Source organism: Diceros bicornis, chromosome 20 (genome assembly GCF_020826845.1).
Source record: "Diceros bicornis minor isolate mBicDic1 chromosome 20, mDicBic1.mat.cur, whole genome shotgun sequence".
Classification (NCBI taxonomy): Eukaryota; Metazoa; Chordata; class Mammalia; order Perissodactyla; family Rhinocerotidae; genus Diceros; species Diceros bicornis.
In genome coordinates, this window is record NC_080759.1 from 6,009,231 (window position 1) to 6,027,351 (window position 18,121).

An 18,121-nucleotide genomic window follows, 5' to 3' on the forward strand; every position below is an offset into this window, starting at 1 on the left:
GACCTGCTCTCCCTTTTTCTCTGCACAAGTGCTGGTGGGTGTGATGGAGGCGGCTGCAGATTGTTTCTCTATTTCCCTTTGCATCTGGGGACACGGCCACGATGGCGGGGAGGCTGGGGGTCCTGGTTTCTGCAGAGAATCCTGGTCGAGTGCGTCTCCTGCTGGGGTCCCACAGCGGGGGCCGCCTGTGCACTTTTCTAAGTCTCTGTGAAGGGATACCCGAGCTCCCTCCACCTGGGATGGGTTTTTCCCGAATTTAACAGCCTCTCAGACAGCCTCTGCCCTGATCTGTGTCCAGACAGCTTGGACAGCCTCGGAAAGGGCAGCCTTGGCGTATGGCCTGGGGTTTTTTTTCTTTCTTTCTTATTCTCTTTTTTAAAACAATAGTGCTAGTTTGGGCACCGAGTAATTTATATTTCCTTTGGTTCAAAAGCGGACTTGAGCCAACAACAAAAGTGTCTTTTATTTTTCAAAAGTGGGATGCGGCCCCTTCTGCCTCCTGACCCCAAAACTGGACCTACATCTTTGTCGTGAGGCTGACCTGGAGGTCTCCTTGCTGGGCGGGGCAGGGCCCGGCCACGGGGAGGGTGCCTGCCGCCCCGGTAGGTGGAGAGGGTGGCTGACCCTCTCAGCACCTGAGCCGCGAGCCGCGCCCGGGGGCTGCAGGAGCGGCCGCCAGCTGGAAAGCAGACCCTGCCACTGCAACGTGCACATGGATTTGTTTTTTAATGTGGAAGAATTTGTAGCGGCTGCAGGCCCGCCCCACATCTGGCCTGGACGGTCGCAGTCTTGAGCTGGGGTCAGCTGCTTCTGCTCCTTCAGGGGCCCCAAATGGGGCCTGGGGGTGGGGTTTGCCGGCTCCGTGTGTGCTGACGTGTTCCGGCGGGAGGGCAGCGGGGCTGCCAGCGGGCTTTTGTGTAGACGGTTTTTGGAGAGGCGCCCAGGACTCAGGGGTAAATTTTTATTTCCCTCCCTGGTGACTTTGAACTTACTAGCCAGAGAATGACATCCCCTAGGAGGTGACTCAGTTCAGCTGGACCTTGACACCCGTCTGTCCGAGGGAGCGGGCGGCTGCAGTTACCGTGAAGGCGGTCGAGGAGCAGGCGCGCTCTGGCAGCCGTCCTATGTTTTCTGGAGAGCGTGCGGTCCCATCGTGGAGTGTGCTGGGGTGTGAGGCCGTGTGGGACCGCGGCGGTGCCTCCCAGCGCACAGTTCTTTCTAAAACGGCTGAGCTTTTCGTCTTCTCAAACATCCACCCTCCCCTTCCTGTCCCGCTGGCCGGGGTGGTCCTGGCTCTACTGAGCTGCTGTGTTACTTGGGACATGGGTTGATGGGTTTCTGAGTTAAACGCGGTTTCTGAGTCCTGGGCTTTCTCCGGAGGGAAAGTGAGTGCAGGTGGGTGGCTTGGGGTCAGCACTGGGCAGTGGGTGTGGACAGTGGCCAGCAGGTTGAAATGATCTGGACTCTGCTCCCCTCTCCGGGCCAGCCCTCGCTCTGCCAGAGGTGCCCCTCCAGGTCTCCAGTCCAGGCTTGCAGCCTCCAGAGAAATCCCGAGTGTGGGACGTCCTTGCGTCCACTCACTCAGCCAGCTTCTGCGAGCAGAGGTTGTGACTCTTTTGAATGTGAGGAGCTCAAGGCCAGGGGTCCCCCAGAGGTCTTATTCAGCACAACATCAAGCCCAGTGTAGCTCTGTTTCCCAAAGATCTGATCTGCAGGGCTCTGAGGAGAAAATGGGTCGAGGCAAGATGAAGGGCAGAGGGCTGGAGGTGAGCCAGGTCTGAGCTCAGCCGGGCAGCCCCTGGAACCCAGACACACCACCCTCAAATTCCACATTTCATCTTTCTTTTGTCCTCGTCTCGCTTCTCTGTTTAAAGCACCATGTGAGTTAGCAACTTAGAGATATAACTTATTGTCCGGCCATTGTCGAGTGTGTGTGTGTCATTTTTGTGTTCCTGCAATGGTTTCAGATTTCCTCATCGAGTCCAGCTGGAATCCTGTCTTTGTCCACAATGCAGAGCATTTAGCTCATTTTTATTTAATCAGACAGCCATTAAACATTTCACTTGCTCCCTGCCAGCTTTGTATTTTTCTCTTTTAAATTTTTTTATCTTTTTCTTTTGGGAGAACTCATCCATTCACTCCATGGCGTGTCTGTCTGCATTTGTTGGGTCTCAGACTAAAATGTCCTTGTGTGTGGAGGGGGGACCAAGTCCCATTCCTTCTCCCTTGTCATTTTCAGAGTCTCGGAGCAGCGAGCGCAGAATGGGGCAGAAGGGATGGGTCTGTGAAGTGGGTGTGGCGTGGCAGGTGTGGAGGAGAGCAATGCCAGAAGTGGGGGCAGCGAGTGGTTACGGTGGAAAGATGGGCTGAGAGATGTGATGGGAAGGCTGGAGGGGCGAACATGAGAGGGGATGTGGGAGGGGTCTTGTAGGAGAGAGGAGGGGGATCCCTCCCTGCTGGGATGGGGAATAAGGGGCAGGGACAGTGATCTAGGTGTCTGGTGATGGCATCTCCTTTAAGATGCTGGAGCCTCTGTACCTTGTGTGTTTCTTCTTCTCCAGCTCCCGTGGCTCCCCTCCCCACCAAAAAGCAGATCAGTGGTATGTGCATGAGGATGTGGCTTGAAAAAGAAATAAGAGTGGACAGAAAGAAAGGTGGGAAGAAGCAGGAATTCGAGTTGGTGGACGGGGCTTGGTGCCGCCTGGCCCAAGCAAGGAACAGCCACCAGGAGACAGGGCCAGGCGGGGGCAGGAATCACGGCTTCCCAATCGGTGCTAGGTCTTTGGGAAGATGTCAGAATTTAATCATTTCAGCCAGGAAAATAGTTTTCAGCTGCTCTATTCTTTGCTGGCATGGAAACTTCTAGAACAGAAAGGGCCTGCTCAGGGGGATGGCTGGAAAAGTAGATTCGAGATGCCTTTTTGTCATCGTAGAAGTTTCTTCCAGGAAGCCAGGCCGGCTGGTGTGTGTGCACACGTGCACGCCTGTGCCCCCCGGGTGACCAGGCGGGGAGGGCGGCTGCCCGTGGAAATCTGCCCACTACACTGGCCTCTTTTTTTGCTGCCGCTGTCTAGACTGTTGACCTTTGACCTCTGCACCCCTTGGAGTGTCTGAACCCAGAAGTCCCCATCAGGGATGGTGGGACAAAGCCCCATTCTTCTCTGAGGGCCCAGCCTCCACCCCTAGACTGTGGGGAGCCCTCGGGAGCCTGCAGCCAGCGTAGGGCACTGGTGGCAGGGGCACAGGCAGAGGCAGGCCACCTCATGCCAGGTCGTGCCCCTGGTCATGAATCCCACGGCATCCACGGACTTGGAGGCACCAAAAAGGGCTTTGTGTTTATATCCTAGATTAAATTTCCTTTCTCCAGGCACAGGTGCCTCATAAGGGCCTGGGCTGTGGCGGAAGGGAACACATTTCTCTTTTTGCAGTGACGAGGCACATTGGAGGACGGGGTCCCCTTCAGACCCAGGGCAGAATGGCTATTTGGGAAGAGGGGGCATTTGCTGACTCAACATCTTGAAAGTTAATTCCTGGATGGACGCTGAACATGCCGGCCCAGAAACTCAGTCCTCTGGTTTGGAGGCAGTTGTCACAAGCCGAGTGTCGGGGTCTCCCAGGCCTCGAGGGGCTCCTGTCCAGCCCTGAGCTGCTCCCCCGACAAAAATCGTTTCTCCTCGTCTCTGCTCACCCGAGCCTTCCTTTCAGCTGCCCAGGGACCCACAGAAGTGCCTGCCGCTCCAGGACACGTGGGCCCAGAGAGAGGGGACAGGACGGGCAGAGAAGCCAGTGTCGGCTCCCGGAGGTGGCCCTGGTCCCACTGCCCAGGCCTGGCTCACCCGAGCCGTTCTCGGGGTGAGCCTGGGGCCAGGGCCCCTGTGTCCTGCACACTCTCTGGGGCACATCCCAGAGGAGCCGGGGTGGAATTGCTCTCTGCCCCCGAGGCCTGCGGTGTCCCCGCATCCCCAGGAGGCCCCGTCTGGGGCCTGGGAAGCGGAATGGCTTTCTGCCTGCCCCGGGGTCCCTGCCGTGTTTCCGGGGCTCCCCCACCAGCTCAGGTTTCTATCTGGTCCTAAATCTCTCTAGGGAAAGCCTCTCCTGCCGGAGGTGGCTGTGGCTTCTGTCCCCAGAGGTGGCCCGGCCCCTGCAGCCTCAGGTGGCTCCTTGCTGGGCCCCAGAAGTCCCGTGAGTGCCTTGTCTGCAGCCCCCGTGCCTGGGGCCCCAGGCCGGAGCGGGGTCTGCTGCGCTTTGCTGGGGGCTGGGCTCTGGGAGACCCCAAACTGGACACCCCAGAAAGCAAATAAAACAGTTCAAATATGGGGTTTCTTGCGTGTCTTTGTGAGAAGTTGGCGTCCACCAGGGTCATCCTCAGCCTGGGGTCGTCGGCAGGCAGAGGGGCCCCGAATGACCGAGATCTCCATCCTCGGTGTGACCTGGGCTTGGTCTGTGGTGGCTGCCGTGCGTGTGCCGAATGAAGAAGGACGGGAGGATTTCCGCACTGAGCGCGCTCCCTCCTCACAGCCCACTGCCTTTGTTCTGATGCACAGAGAGGTTGAGTAACTTGCCTGTGGTCACACAGCAAGGGGGTGGGCGCTGGGAATTGAATCATCATCGTGTTGACCCCCAGTGTGTGCAGAATTCCCCCTCACACGACCCTGTGAGAAACTGAGGCTTTGGGGAAACTGAGGCTCTGCCAGTTGAAGCCCCTTGTGCCACATGTCACAGCCATGGAGAGGAGGGGCGAGGCGGTGAACCCAGGGCGGCTCCTCTGCAGCTGAGCAGCCTGGAGACTGGACACAGGACTCAGTCATTCCCCTGTGTCAGTCCTCAGTGTGAATGAGGACACTCCAGGGTCAGTGGCTTTCAAAGAATAAACCTTTGAAACCACAGGGGCTTCAGCAAGAAGGAAAATGTCTTGGGGAACGTGGGTCCCAGGGAGGAGGTGCTTCCTCGAGGTCCCAGGGATCCAGGGTCCTGGCACCCCCAGAGGAGGTGTCCATGGCTCCGTGGCGTTGCTCCCAAGGCCAGCTCTTTCTGTGGCCCCGGGTGTGGGCCGCAGTCCCAGGTGGACCTTCTAGATGCTCCTGTGGCTGCTGGAAGGGGCGGTGGCATTCTGTGTCCCTTTTAGATGGAAATCCTTTTCACAAATCCTGGAAACCTCCCCTCGCCCCCTTGACTGGAAGGGAACCCCTGCCTCCTTCTGGCTACTCTGCCCAGAGGAAAGCCTTCTGACCACAGCTGCACCCCGGAAGTTGCAGGCCAGGAGGCGAGGCCGTGTGGGGAGGGGAGTGGGTGATCCAGGTGGAGGGGGGTGTGGATGGGTGTGGGAGAGGTGCAGGGCCTCGAGGCCTGAGGAGGGGTCAGGGTGTTATTCTAAGGGCCATGAGAAGCCAGGGTGGGGAGGGGGAGACGCCCTGAGCCCCACTTTGCTTCCTTGAGCCTCAGTTTCCCCATACTCATGGGACTTTTGTGAGAATTCAGTGAGATTCTGTTTTTACAGCTCTTAACTGGGTGCCTGGCACATAGAAGTTGCTTAATAAATACAATTATTATGACTTCCTCCTCCAGGAAGCCCTCCTGGCTGTCCAGGCCCCTCCTCTGGTTCCCACAGGTGCCTGGGCAGCCCCCCCTCACATACTCTGGGTAGTAACCAACTGGTTTCATGGGATCTGGGGAGGGCGAGCGGGTCTGCCTGGGGTCCCTTGCGTCCCCTGCACCCAGCGCAGCGCTGGGCGCATAATGGGCGTGCAATAAACTACAGAAGGAAGGAAAGTGCTGAGTGCTGGGTGTTCCGTCCTGAGGCCAGCAGGGGGCGCGGGGAGGTGCCCGAGGCTCCCGGAGCGGAAGACCCGCTCCGCCTGCAGCTGCGGCCCCCGCGGCGCCTCTTCCCCGCCCCTAGAGGCTCATCTCTCAGTGGCTGCACCAGGCGCGGATGAAGTGCCTCACGAGTGCTGGGTTTAGGGGCTGAGGACACAGCAGGGACCCAGCAGCGCCCAGGCTGGGAGTAGAGAGCAGAGCTGCCAGCTGTGATGGGGGCCGCGCAGGTGGCCGAAAGCTCCAAGGCAGATGCGAGGAGGTTTATTCGAGGGTAAGGCTTGGAGAGGCGTGCTTGGCCCCCTTCAGCGGTTTCCCTCAGCGCTAGCCTGGGCATTCTCAGCCCCACTCGGGGTGAGGGTCTCCACCCTTCCAGTCCACATCCCTTTCAGTGATCTGCCTGGGCCACTCCGCCCTTCTCACACCTTCAGTGGCTCTCTTTTGCCCACAGGAGAAAACCAGACTCCCCTGCTGGGCGTTTGAACCCCTGTTCCCTTGTCTCTACTGACCCCAGGCTGTCTCCTCTGCCTGGAAGCCCCTCTCCCCCATTTTATGCTTGGAGAACTCCTATGCATCCCTCAAAACTCAAAGTTGGGGGGAAGATGCTGAGGTCATTTTGGGGCACATTGAGTGTGGCAGGCCTGGGTCGGGGTAAGGGGGGCAAAGTACCGTCCCGGAAATCCCAAAGGAGTCCATCCCCCACCCCCTCTTCAACTTTCCTACCCGCTCCTTCCTGCACTGGCGGCTTGCCACGAGACATTAAGCAGTTTCTGCAAGGAGTGCCTGAGACTTGCCCGGACTTGTCCGAGTCCCCCGGAAGGGGGGAGGGGCTGGCTCAGGCTGCCCCCCCCCCCTCGTGCTGATGGGGATGGGAGTGGGGAAGCTGAGACAGACAGAGACAGGAGACTGAAAAGCAGGAATGCAGAGAGCAAGGGAGAGACAGACAGACAGGCAAAGTGAGAAAAAGTGGAAACTTTCTAGATGTGTTCTCTTCCAAGATCCCGTGTTTAGCGTGAGGACTCCGAGGGGCAGAGAGGCCCCCAGCCAGTCCAGGGTGAGGATTTGAGATGTTAGGTGACCCGGGCTCCGGGCTGTGTGACGCATGCACAGGGCTGCCCCGCTCTGGGCCTCAGTTTCCCCCTGTGACAGGGAGCTGACCCCCGCACCCACCTGCCAGGGCGGTGTGTCCATGCTCAGCCAGAGCCTGGCACACAGCATGCGCTTCATAAATGCGCGCTGTGGTCAGTGGAACCATTACAGAAGCGCGCGTGCCAGCCGGGGCGCTGGGGCGGGGTGTGCGGAGGCGGGGGGAGGCTGGCGGTCACCCGGCGGACGCCTTCCGGGCAGCGACCACGTGGGGCCCTGAAGCCTGACGCCTCAGCTGACCCACTTCCTGCCCGGCCAGGCTGTCGGGTGGCCGTCCCCCCCGCGGCCGGGAACCCGCACGGCCGGTCCCAGGGGCTGAGCCGACCGCTTCCGCCCCCCGCAGCCGGCCCTGCTGACTCACTGGGCCGCCCCCACCCGCCGCCACTGAGCGCCGATGGGGGAGCCCCGAGCCCAGACCGCGGGGAGGTCGCCCCGGAGGAGGGCGTGCCGCAGCCTGCACCGCCTGGCAAAGGAAAAGCATCATTGACAAGGGAAACTGGAACAGTTGGAGGGGTTTTGGTATGTTACACTCAATAACAATGGCAAACTGTGGACACCATTAAATCCATAAAAAAATGGAAAAGACAAGCCAGGGACTGAGGGAAGATATATGCAATGCGTTTAATTGATCGAGGAATAGCTTCCAGAACATACGAAGGCCTCCCAGACACAATAGACGGAAGGAAAAAACACCAGACAGAAAAATGGACAAACGGCGTGGTTTTCTGGGGCTGCCGTTGCAATAACTGTGAACTAGGGGGCTTAAAACAGCAGAAATGTATTCTCTCACGGTTCTGGAGGCCAGAAGTCCGCAGTGAAGTTGTCAACGGGGCTGGACACTGTGAGGCAGAATTGGTCCCAGCCCTCTCTGCCGGCTTCCGGTGGCTTCTGGCAGTTTGTCACCCCTGGTGTCCTCCACTTGTGGCTGCGTCACTCCAATCTCTGCTTCTGTCTCCACACAGCCTTCTTATAAGGACACCAGTCATTGGATTTAGGGCCCTCTCAAGTGTGACCTCATCTTAACGTAAATAATTACATCTGCAAAGACCCTAAAGGTCGAAATCTGAGGTTCCGGGTGGACATGAATTTGGGAACGCACTATTCAACGCCGTACGGGCACGAACAGGCAATTCAGAGAAGACGAACCTGGCACAACCAATAAATACAAACTCAACCTGAGCTGTCAAGGAACGAAAATCACTCTGAGACCCCTCTTCACCCCTAGGGAGGTGTGCAGGCAGGGGCTGGGGCAGTGAGGTGGCTGTGAGCACACTGGTGATGGACGTGGGAATTGGTCTGACCGTGTTGCAGAACAATTTGGCCATGCGAGTGCAGTTGAGGATGGCTGGACCCTCCCACCTGGCCATTCTGCTCCTGGTCTGAACCCCAGAGAGACCCAATGTGCATGTCTTCCTGATAGCATGGTTCATAATAATGAGGAGCTGGAGCCCAGAGAAATGTCAGGGTATGGTTGTACCAAGGAGTACTATACAGCAGTGAAAAGGGATGAGCCAGACTTGCTGGCAAAAATCCCCAAACCAGAACATTGAGTGAAAATAAGCAGGTTGCAGAAGGGAACAGAGAGTGTGATAATGTTTTTATAATTTTTTTTATTTAAATTTTTGTATTGTGGTGAAATATATATATATACACCAGAAAATTTGCCATTTTAACCATTTTTAAGTGTACCATTCAGTGGCATTAAGTACATTCACAGTGTTGAGCACACACACAATACATTACCACTATCTACTTCCAAAACTTTTCCATCACCCCCAAATAGAAACTCTGTAACCATTGGGCAATAAATTCCTCATTCCTTTCCCTCCTCCAACAGCCCCTGGCAACCCCTAATCTACTTTCTGTCTCTGAATTTGCATTTTCAAGCATTTCATGTAAGTGGAATCATATAATGTTTGTCTGTGTCTGGCTTCTCTCTCTCAGCATGATGTTTTCAAGGTTCATCCACATTGTAGCGTGTCAGAGCTTCATTCCTATTTATGGCTGAGTAATATTCCACTGTGTGGATTGACCACATTGTGTTCATCCGTTCATTTGCTGATGGACACTTGGGCTCTTTCCACCTCTTGGCGACTGTGAACAGTGCTGCTGTGAATTGTTGGTGTACAAGCTCAGCTCGAGTCCCTGCTTTGAATTCTTTTAGATATGTAACCAGAAGTGGAATTGCTGGATCATGTGGTCATTCTACGTTTAGCTTTTTGAGGAACTACCAAACTGTTTTCCACAGCAGCTGCGCCATTTCACAGTCCCGCCGGGGGTGCAAGAGGGTTCCAATTTCTCCACACCAACACTTGCTATCTTGATAACAGCCATGCTAATGGATGTGAAGTGGTATCTCATTGTAGTTTTCATTTGCTTTTCTCTAATGACCAGTGATGTTGAGCCTCTTTTCATGTGCTTATTGGCCATATGCCTATCTTCCTTGGAGAAACATCTGTTCAAGTCCTTTGCCCATTTTTGAATTGGGTTGCTTGACTTTTTGTTGTTGAGTTGTAAGAGTTCTTTATATAGTCTGGATATTAAACCCTCATGAGATATATGATTTGCAAATATTTTCTAGCTTTCTTGTGAATGGGGTTTTCTATACATAGGGTCATGTCATCTGCAAATAAAGATAGTCTTACTTCTTCCTTTCCAATAGATGCCTTTTTTTTTTTTGTCTACTTGCTTTGGTCAGCACTTCCAGTGTGATGCTGAATAGCAGTGGTGAAGGTGTGCATTCTTGTCTTGTTCCTAACCCCGAGCCCAGGGCAAGCTTTCAGCCTCTCACCATTGAGTATGAAGTTAGTTGTGAGTATTTCATCCACGTCCTCTATCAGGTGTAAGAAGTTCCTTCTATTCTTAGTTTTATGAGAGTTTTTATCATAAAACAATATTGGATTTTGTCAAATGCCGTTAATGCATCAACTGAGATGCTCGTGTGTTTTTTTTGTCTTCCTTCTATTACTATGATGTGTTATGTTGATTAGTTTTCTTACGTTGACCTCGCTTGCGTTCCTGGGATCAGTCCCACTTGGTTATGGTTGGTAATCCTTTTACCACGCTTTGGATTCAGTTGCTAGCAGTTAGCTCAGGAATTTCGCATCTGTGTTCATATGGGTGTTGATCTGTGTCTTAGGAAAAGCCTCCGTCCTCCTGCATCCCTTTTTCATGGCACTGCCGCACTCACAGCGCTGCTGGCACAGAACAGCACTGTGTTTGCCCCGCAACAAGCAGTTCTCTGCGACGTCAGCTAGGTGTCTGGCAGCTTAACTCAATTCTAACACGATCTAACTGGAGACAGCGTCAGATCCCCGGATTAAGGGCTCAGTCCTACAAGACTGCCCCCCCTTCAGATGCCAGTGACAAGTTCAGGTCGTCAGCTGTGCTTCTGACCCATCACCTGTAAATCAGGAGGTCCCAGGGCACCCTCTTTGGGTTCAATTAATTTGCTAGAGCGGCTCACAGAACTCAGGACAACAGTTTATTTACTGTTTACCTGTTTATTACAAAAGGGTCTGATGGAGGATGTGGATGAAGATCCAGATGGGAGAGGTGTGTGGAGCAAGGTCTGTGGGAAGGGGTGGAGGCTTCTGTGCCCAATCCCAGCGCCCCCACATGTTCACCAGCCCAGAAGCTGCTCACGTAGGCGTGATCAGTCATTAACTCCATTTCCAGCCCCTCTCCCCTCTCTGGAGGATGGGGGGCAGGGCTGAAAATCCCGGACTTCTCACCATGGCTTGGTCTTTCTGGACACCAGCCCCCATCCAGGAGTCACCCCATTAGAACAAAAGACACTCCTATCACCCACGGAATTTCAGGCCTTAGGAGCTCTGCCAGGAATCGGGATCCAAGGCCAAATGTTAGAACAGAAGATGCTCCTGGTGCTCTTATCACGGGGAATTCTACGGGTTTCAGGAGCTCTGTGCCGGGCACTGGGGCAGAGCCAACATCTATTTTCTATGCCCTCCCCGTCTGTGACTGTCTCTTCTTGTGGCACCTCTGTCCGTCTGTCTGCCACCAGGGTAATCCTGGCCTTTAGAAGTGCCTCGTCCTGGTCTTTGGAAAAGTTAGGTAGGAATTGGTGTTAATTATTCTATAAATGTTTAGTAGAATTCACTGCTACGGCTGTCTGGTCCTAGACTTTTCTTTGTTGGAAGGTTTTTAATTACTGATTCCATCCCTTTATTTGTTATAGGTCTATTGAGATTTTCTGTTTTCTCCTGAGGAAATTTAGGTAATTTGTGTGTTTCTAGGCATTTGTCCATTTCTTCTAGGTTATCTAATTTGGTGTATAATTTGTTATAGTATTCTCTTATTATCTTTTTTATTTCTATACAGTCAGCAGTAATGTCCCCATTTTTATTTCTGATTAGTTATTTGTATCTTCTCTTTTTTCTTTGTCAGTCTAGCTAAAAGTTTGTTGATTTGTTGATCTTTTCAAAGAAGCAACTTTTGGTTTCATTGATTCCAATGATTCTATTATTTCTCTAGTCTCTATTTTATTTATCTTTGCTCTAATCTTTCTTTCCTTCCTTCTACTAGCTGTGATTTTAGTTTACTCTTTTCTTCTACTTCCTTGAAGTGTAAAGTTAGGTTATTGATTTGAGATCTTTCTTTTTCAAAGTAGCCACTTACAGTGGTCAGTTTCCCCATGCACACTGCCTTTGCCACATCCCATCACTGTTAGTATGTTGGGTTTTTGTTTTCATCCATCTCTGAGTATTTTCCAACTTCCTTTGTGATTTCTACTTTGACGCACTGATGCTTTGAGTGTGTTGTTTAATATCCACATATTTGTAAGCGTTCCAGTTTTCCTTCTGTTACTGATTTCTAGCTTCATTCCATTGTAGTTGAAGATACTTTGTATGATCTCAATCTTTTTAAATTTATTGAGACTTGTTTTTGTGCCTAACATATGGTCTACACTGGAGGATGTTCTATGTGCACTTGATACAAATGTGTATTCTGCTGTTGTTGAATGGAGTGTTCTTTATATGTCTGTTAGGTCTAGTTGGTTTATAGTACTTTATAATACTTTATGTACTTAAATCCTTTATATACTTAATCTTCTGTCTGGATGTTCTGTCCATTATTAAGAGTGGGGTATTGAGGTCTCTAACTGTTATTGTAAACCTATTTATTTCTCCCTTCAATTCTGCAGTGTTTGCCCACTGGATCTGGGCTCTGTTATTTGATGCATATATGTTTACATACAGTTTTGAGTTACTGTCTGGTGTTCTGCCTGTGGGACTCCTTTTAGCATTTCTTGCAGGGAAGATATAATGGCAACAAACTCCCTCAGCTTTTGTGTGTCTGAGAATGTCTTGATTTCTCCCTCATTTTTGAAGAGCAGCTTTGCTGGATATAGAATTCTTGGTCAACAGTTTTTTTCCTTTTTCTTTCTTTCTCTCTCTCCCCCCTCCCCCCCTCCCCCTCCCCCCTCCCCCTCTCCCCTCCCCCTCTCCCCTCCCCCTCCCCTTCTCCCCCCTCCCCCCCTCTCTCTCCCCCCTCCCTCCTCCTCTCTCTCCCCCTCCCCCCCTCTCTCCCCCCTCCCCCCTCTCTCCCCCCCCCACCTCCCCCCTCTCTCCCCCCCTCTCCCTGCTCTCTCTCCCCCTCTCTCCCTCCCTCCCTTCCCTTCCTTCCCTTCCTTTCTTTCCTTCTTTCTTTCTTTTTCTTTCTTTCTGCCAAGTAATATTCGCCCTGAGCTAATAACTGTTGCCAGTCTTCCTCTTTGTTTTTTTTGCTTGAGGAAGATCAGCCCTGAGCTAACATCTGTGCCAGTCTTCCTCTATTTTGTATGTGGGACGCCACCACAGCATGGCTGACGAGTGGTGTAGGTCCATGCCCAGGATCCGAACCCACAAACCCAGGCTGTCAAAGCAGAGTGTGCAAACTTAACCAGTACGCCACAGGGCTGGTCCCAGCGGTTTCTTTTCCCTCAGCGCTTTATGTCATCCCACTGCCTGCTGTCTTCCAGGGTTTCTGACTGGCTGCTAACCTGAGTGAGGACAGCTTGTACAGGATGAGTAGCTTTCTCTTGCTGCTTTCAAGTTCCCCTCTTTCTCTTTGGCTTTCAACAGTTTGGTTACATTGTGTCGCAGTGTGGGTCTCATTAAGTACATTCTACTTGGAGGTCATTGAGCTGCTTAGATGTGTAGATTTATACCTTTCCGCAAATTTGGGAAGTTTTTGGCCATTATTTCTTCAAATATTCTTTCTACCCCCTCTCCTTCTCCTCCTTCTGGACCCCATGACGTGTGTGTTGGTGCTCTTGTTGGTGTCCCATGGGTCCTTTACACTCAGTGCACTTCTCTTCTGTCTTTTTTCTTTCTGCTCTTCAGACTGAATAATTTCAATTGTCCTCTCTCCGTGTTTGCTGATTCTCTCTTCTGCCTGCTCAAATCCTCTGTTGGACCCGTCTAGTGAATTTTTCATTTCAGTTGTTGTACTCTTCAGATCCAGACTTTCTGTGTGGTTTTTCAAAATAATTTCTGTCTCTTATTGATAATCTCGTTTTGTTCATACATCATTTTCCTGGCTTCCTTTAGTTTTTTTTCCATGTTTTCCTTTACCTCTTTGAGCATGTTTAAGACAGTCGTTTAGAAGTCTTTGGGCTTCCTTAGGGATGATTTCTGTCAATTTATTTTGTTCCTTTGAGTGGGCCATACTTTCATGTTTCTTTTTATGCCTTGTGATTTTTTGTTGAAAACTAGGCATTTGAATATTATAATGTGCTAACTCTGAAAATCAGATTCTCCTACTTCCTGAGGGTTTGCTGTTTTTGTTTTTGAATTGTTGAAGGCTGTAGTATTCCATTTGTTGAGGTACTTTTCCAAACTATTTTTGTAGAGACTGTATTTCTTTTCATGTGTGGTCACTGAAGTCTCTGTTTCTTTAGCTCAGGTTCAGCTAATATCATGACAGAGATTTCCTTGAATGCCAGGAGCTAAAAAAGAAAAACCAAAACCACAAACCAAACAAAAAAAATCCACCTCTCCTGGTCTTTTCAGATTGGTTCTGTGCCGGGGCCCTCCTTCAGTGGTAAGACAGGCTTGTGCTGAGTCCAGGGGTCAGGCTGAGGTGAAAGCTTAGGGTCTTCTCGGGTCTTTTCTGAGCAAAAGTCTTGCTCTGGGCACGCACATGGATTTCTGAATTTCCTCCCTATACATGATGCTTTTAAATGTCCTAATTTCCCAAAGAATCTCCCCCAGCTTTTCCTCCCAGGGTCAAGGTTGATAATATATGTTGAACATAATGTTTTGCCCCAGGGAGTCTACAGGTTGTTGGATCAGCTTGCAGTATTTTTGAGCAGTGCCCACTGCTTTTCCAGCCTGAGCTCAGAGTTAGGCAATTCAGGGATGAGCACCTCGTGTCAGTCCCTCAGAAGGTCCCCAGACATGTTAGAACGGACCTACACAGTAATGTGTGGATAAGATCTGCTTTGCTCCCTCCAGAACCAGGGACCAGGGTCCAGCACTGGGACCACAGGTTGCCTCTGCTACACGGCTGCCCAGCCAGGGAGGGAGTGGGGCAGGGACAAGTAAAAATGCCACAAGGCTTTGCTACCATTTTCAAGTTGCTGTTTTCTTGCTTCAACATTTGCTTAGTTGCTGCAAAACTTGGGCTGTTCTCCAGAGTCCTGACAGAGTTGGTGCTGAGAGTGTTGGCTTGTTTGATGTTCCTGTTGGGAAAGAGAGGTTGGAGCTGCCTACCCCACCGTTTTGTTGATAAAATTTTAAATATGCCCATCTCCTAAATATAGATATCATGTTATAAAATATGCACAGGGATGGTCAAACCCCAGTTTCGGACAGAGGCTTCCCTGAGACTGGGGAGAAGAGCATGGTGGGTGGAGGGGCTGGCTGTACAGGGGCTTTACCTCTCCTGGGAATGTTCCTTTCTTTGGTGGGATTCTGGGTGGGTGAGTGTTTGTTATTTTATTGTTGATACTTTTGTATATGCCTGAAATATTTCATCATGGAAAATAAAATGACAGGAGAAGGTTTGACAGTTTCTCACCAGTTTAAACCTAAAATTACCACATGACTCAGCAATCCACTCCTCAGTATAGACCCAAGGGAGCTGAAAACAGGTGTGCAAACAAAAACACGTACACGCAGGTTTATAGCAGCACTGTTCACAATTGCCAAACGACAATACAAATACTGGCCACACCAATTCCCCTTCCCTCCAACAGTGCACAAAGTGTGCCTTTCTCCATCCTCTCCAACACTAGTTCTCTTTTGTCTTTTTGATGACAGCCATTCTGACAGGTGTGAGATGGTATCTCATCGTGGTTCTGATTGATGAGTGATGTTGAGCATCTTTTCATGAGCCTGTTGGCCATCTGTACTCTTCTTTAGAAAAATGTCTATTCAAGTCCTCTGCCCATTTTTTAATCAGGTTGTTTGCTTTTTTGATATTAAGTTGTATAAGTCCTTTATATATATATATATACATATATATATATATTTTTTTTTTTTTTTTTTTTGTGAGGAGGTCAGCCCTGTGCTAACATTTGCCAATCCTCCTCTTTTTGCTGAGGAAGACGGCCCTGGGCTAACATCCGTGCCCATCTTCCTCCACTTTATGTGGGACGCCGCCACACATGGCTTGACAAGTGGTGCGTCGGTGCGCGCCCGGGATCCGAACCAGCGAACCCCGGGCCACCGCGGTGGAGCGCGCGCACCTAACCGCTTGCGCCACCGGGCCGGCCCCAAGTCCTTTATATTTTTTGAATATTAACTCCTTATCAGATTTATGATTTGAAAATATCTTCTCCCATTCAATAGGTTGCCTTTTCATTTGGTTGATAGTTTCCTTTGCTGGAATTGCACATTTTTAAATGGCTAAAAATTATACATTTTATGTGCGTTTTACCACAGTAAAAGAATTAAAAATAAATAAATGAAATTGTCTTTGCTCAAGAAGTAACCCCGGCCATCGACTGGGCACTTTTTGCGGTGTGTTTACATGCTCACAGACTTTTTCACCTCTCCTTGACCCTGAAGAGGCCCAGATGAACCTCTGCAGGTGAGGAAGACTGCCCTCGACAAGGAAAAGATTCAGGATGTGAGGCCCTCACTTGCCCAGGCCACAGAGCCTCGGAGAAGCCAAACCAGGGTTTGAACCCCATCTGCTTCCAAGTTCATCAGCCAGCCTGGCACCTGGAGTTGCCTTTCTGACCTCAGGGCCTTTGAACATACTGTGTTCCCTGCCAGGAGCACCCTTCCCACTGCTCCTCCCATGCCTAGAACCTTCTTTTCCTTTGCCACTTGAAAGGAAGCCTGGCACATAATAGATGTTAAAGAAGTATTTGAAATGAATGAATGAGTTAAAAAAATTCAATCGAGTAAATTTAAAGATCTAACTGGCTTTATTCAATGATTCATGAACCAGGCAGCATCCCATCTAGCAGATGGAAAGGAGCTCGAGGAGCTGTATGGAATGGACGGATTGGACGGATTTTCAAGGCAGAGAGGGGGTGGGACAAGGAAGTCACAAACGAAAGAAGATCGTCTCAGGCAAGGTCGCCTTCCTTTGGTGGAAGGCGGAGTCTGCCAGGCAAATGACCTCACTAGTGCTGCCCAGGAAATTCCAGACCAACTGGTAAAGGTCACCTTCCTGGGCGAGGCTGAAACTGCAGTTAGGTCTTGGTTTGCTGACATGGGACTTGGCACAAGGGACCCCATGTTGGGCCTGTTGTTTCTTTTTTTCTTAACAGGGTGAATGAATGAATAGATGCATTCCTATAAAGCATCTTTCGTGTGAGCAAAAAGGAGAAAGAGCTGTGGATCCTCACAGCTCTTGCTGTCAAGCGCTTAGGACATCGAAGAAGGAGCCTGGCACAGAGGCCAAGCCACCCACCCAAGGTGACACAGCCAGGAATTGGTAGGACCAGGATTTGAAGCTGGGTCTCCCTTCCCCGAGCCTGGGTTCTTCCCACGATGCACAGGTATTGAAAGCCCATCGTATGCCCCACATTGCATGTGCATCATACCCATCTGAAGAGTGGCAGGAGATGCCACTCCAGAAAGCGCCTCTTTGGCATAAGGATCAATTATTTTGAGAAACTGGAGACACGGGAGAAGCTCTGAAAACAGAGTAGAAGTTACCCTTTTGTAAGGGAAATTTACATTTATAAAGAAAATCTCCATTTGTAGGGGTGTCTCCCTCTCCCTACGGAAGAGAAAGATGGCTGTAAACAACAAGAGGGCCTTATGGTGGCGAAGCGCAGACTCAAATCTCCATACACCCTTGTGCACAGAGCTTCTCCTGGTCTCCTCCCGTAACCAGCCTCCACGTCCCCCAGCATCTCTCTGTTGTCTTTAGTTGAAGCTGGTGCTTAAGGTGGAGGCTCGGCCGTCTGGAGCCTGGCTCGGCTGCTCTGGGTATCTCCCGTGTTTACAGTCGGGCGCACGTGCCCAGAAGGGCGTGTTGGGTGACCTCGTCGCTGTGAGAACATCATAGCGTGTGCTTTCCCGCAGCCGGACGGCACAAACTCCTGCACACCTGGGCTGTGTGGTGCTGGTCTTATGGGACCACCATCGTCTGTGCGGCCCTTCGTTGACCTGAATGTCGTTGTGTGGCACGTGGCTGTACTTGAGGTATGCATGTTAAACCTCTGTTTGTTTTTCTCTTTTAACCTGTCCTTTATTACAGGGGGTCTCAGCCAAGAATTCAGGAGGGCAGAGGGAGGATTGTTCCCCCTACACGTCTCACACTCACCCCTCAGGGCGGCCATACCCCCTCCTCTTAGAGGCTCCGAGGGAGATGGAGCTCCAACCCTAGCCCCCTGGCTTCTGGCCGTGCAGCCTTGGCCAGCCCGCCTCTCCAGCCTCAGTCTGTCACCTGTGAAATGGAGATCATGCGTCCATCCCATTGGGTTTTATGGAGAACGTGTCTTAGGCCTGACACACAGTAGGTCCTCAGACTCCTTCTCCTGGCATGGCTGTCTTTGCTCCACACTCAGCTGTAGAAGTAGGCATCCCCGCATTCACCGCTGGGAATGTCTTTCAGGGGGTTCCATGGCCTTTCTCTGGACCACAAATTCCTGTGACAGTCTGATCTCCTAACGTCAGTCCCTGTGAATATGGTGTTATTTGGAAAAATATATTTATTTGCAGGTATAATTAAGTTAAGGATCCTGGAATGAGATCGC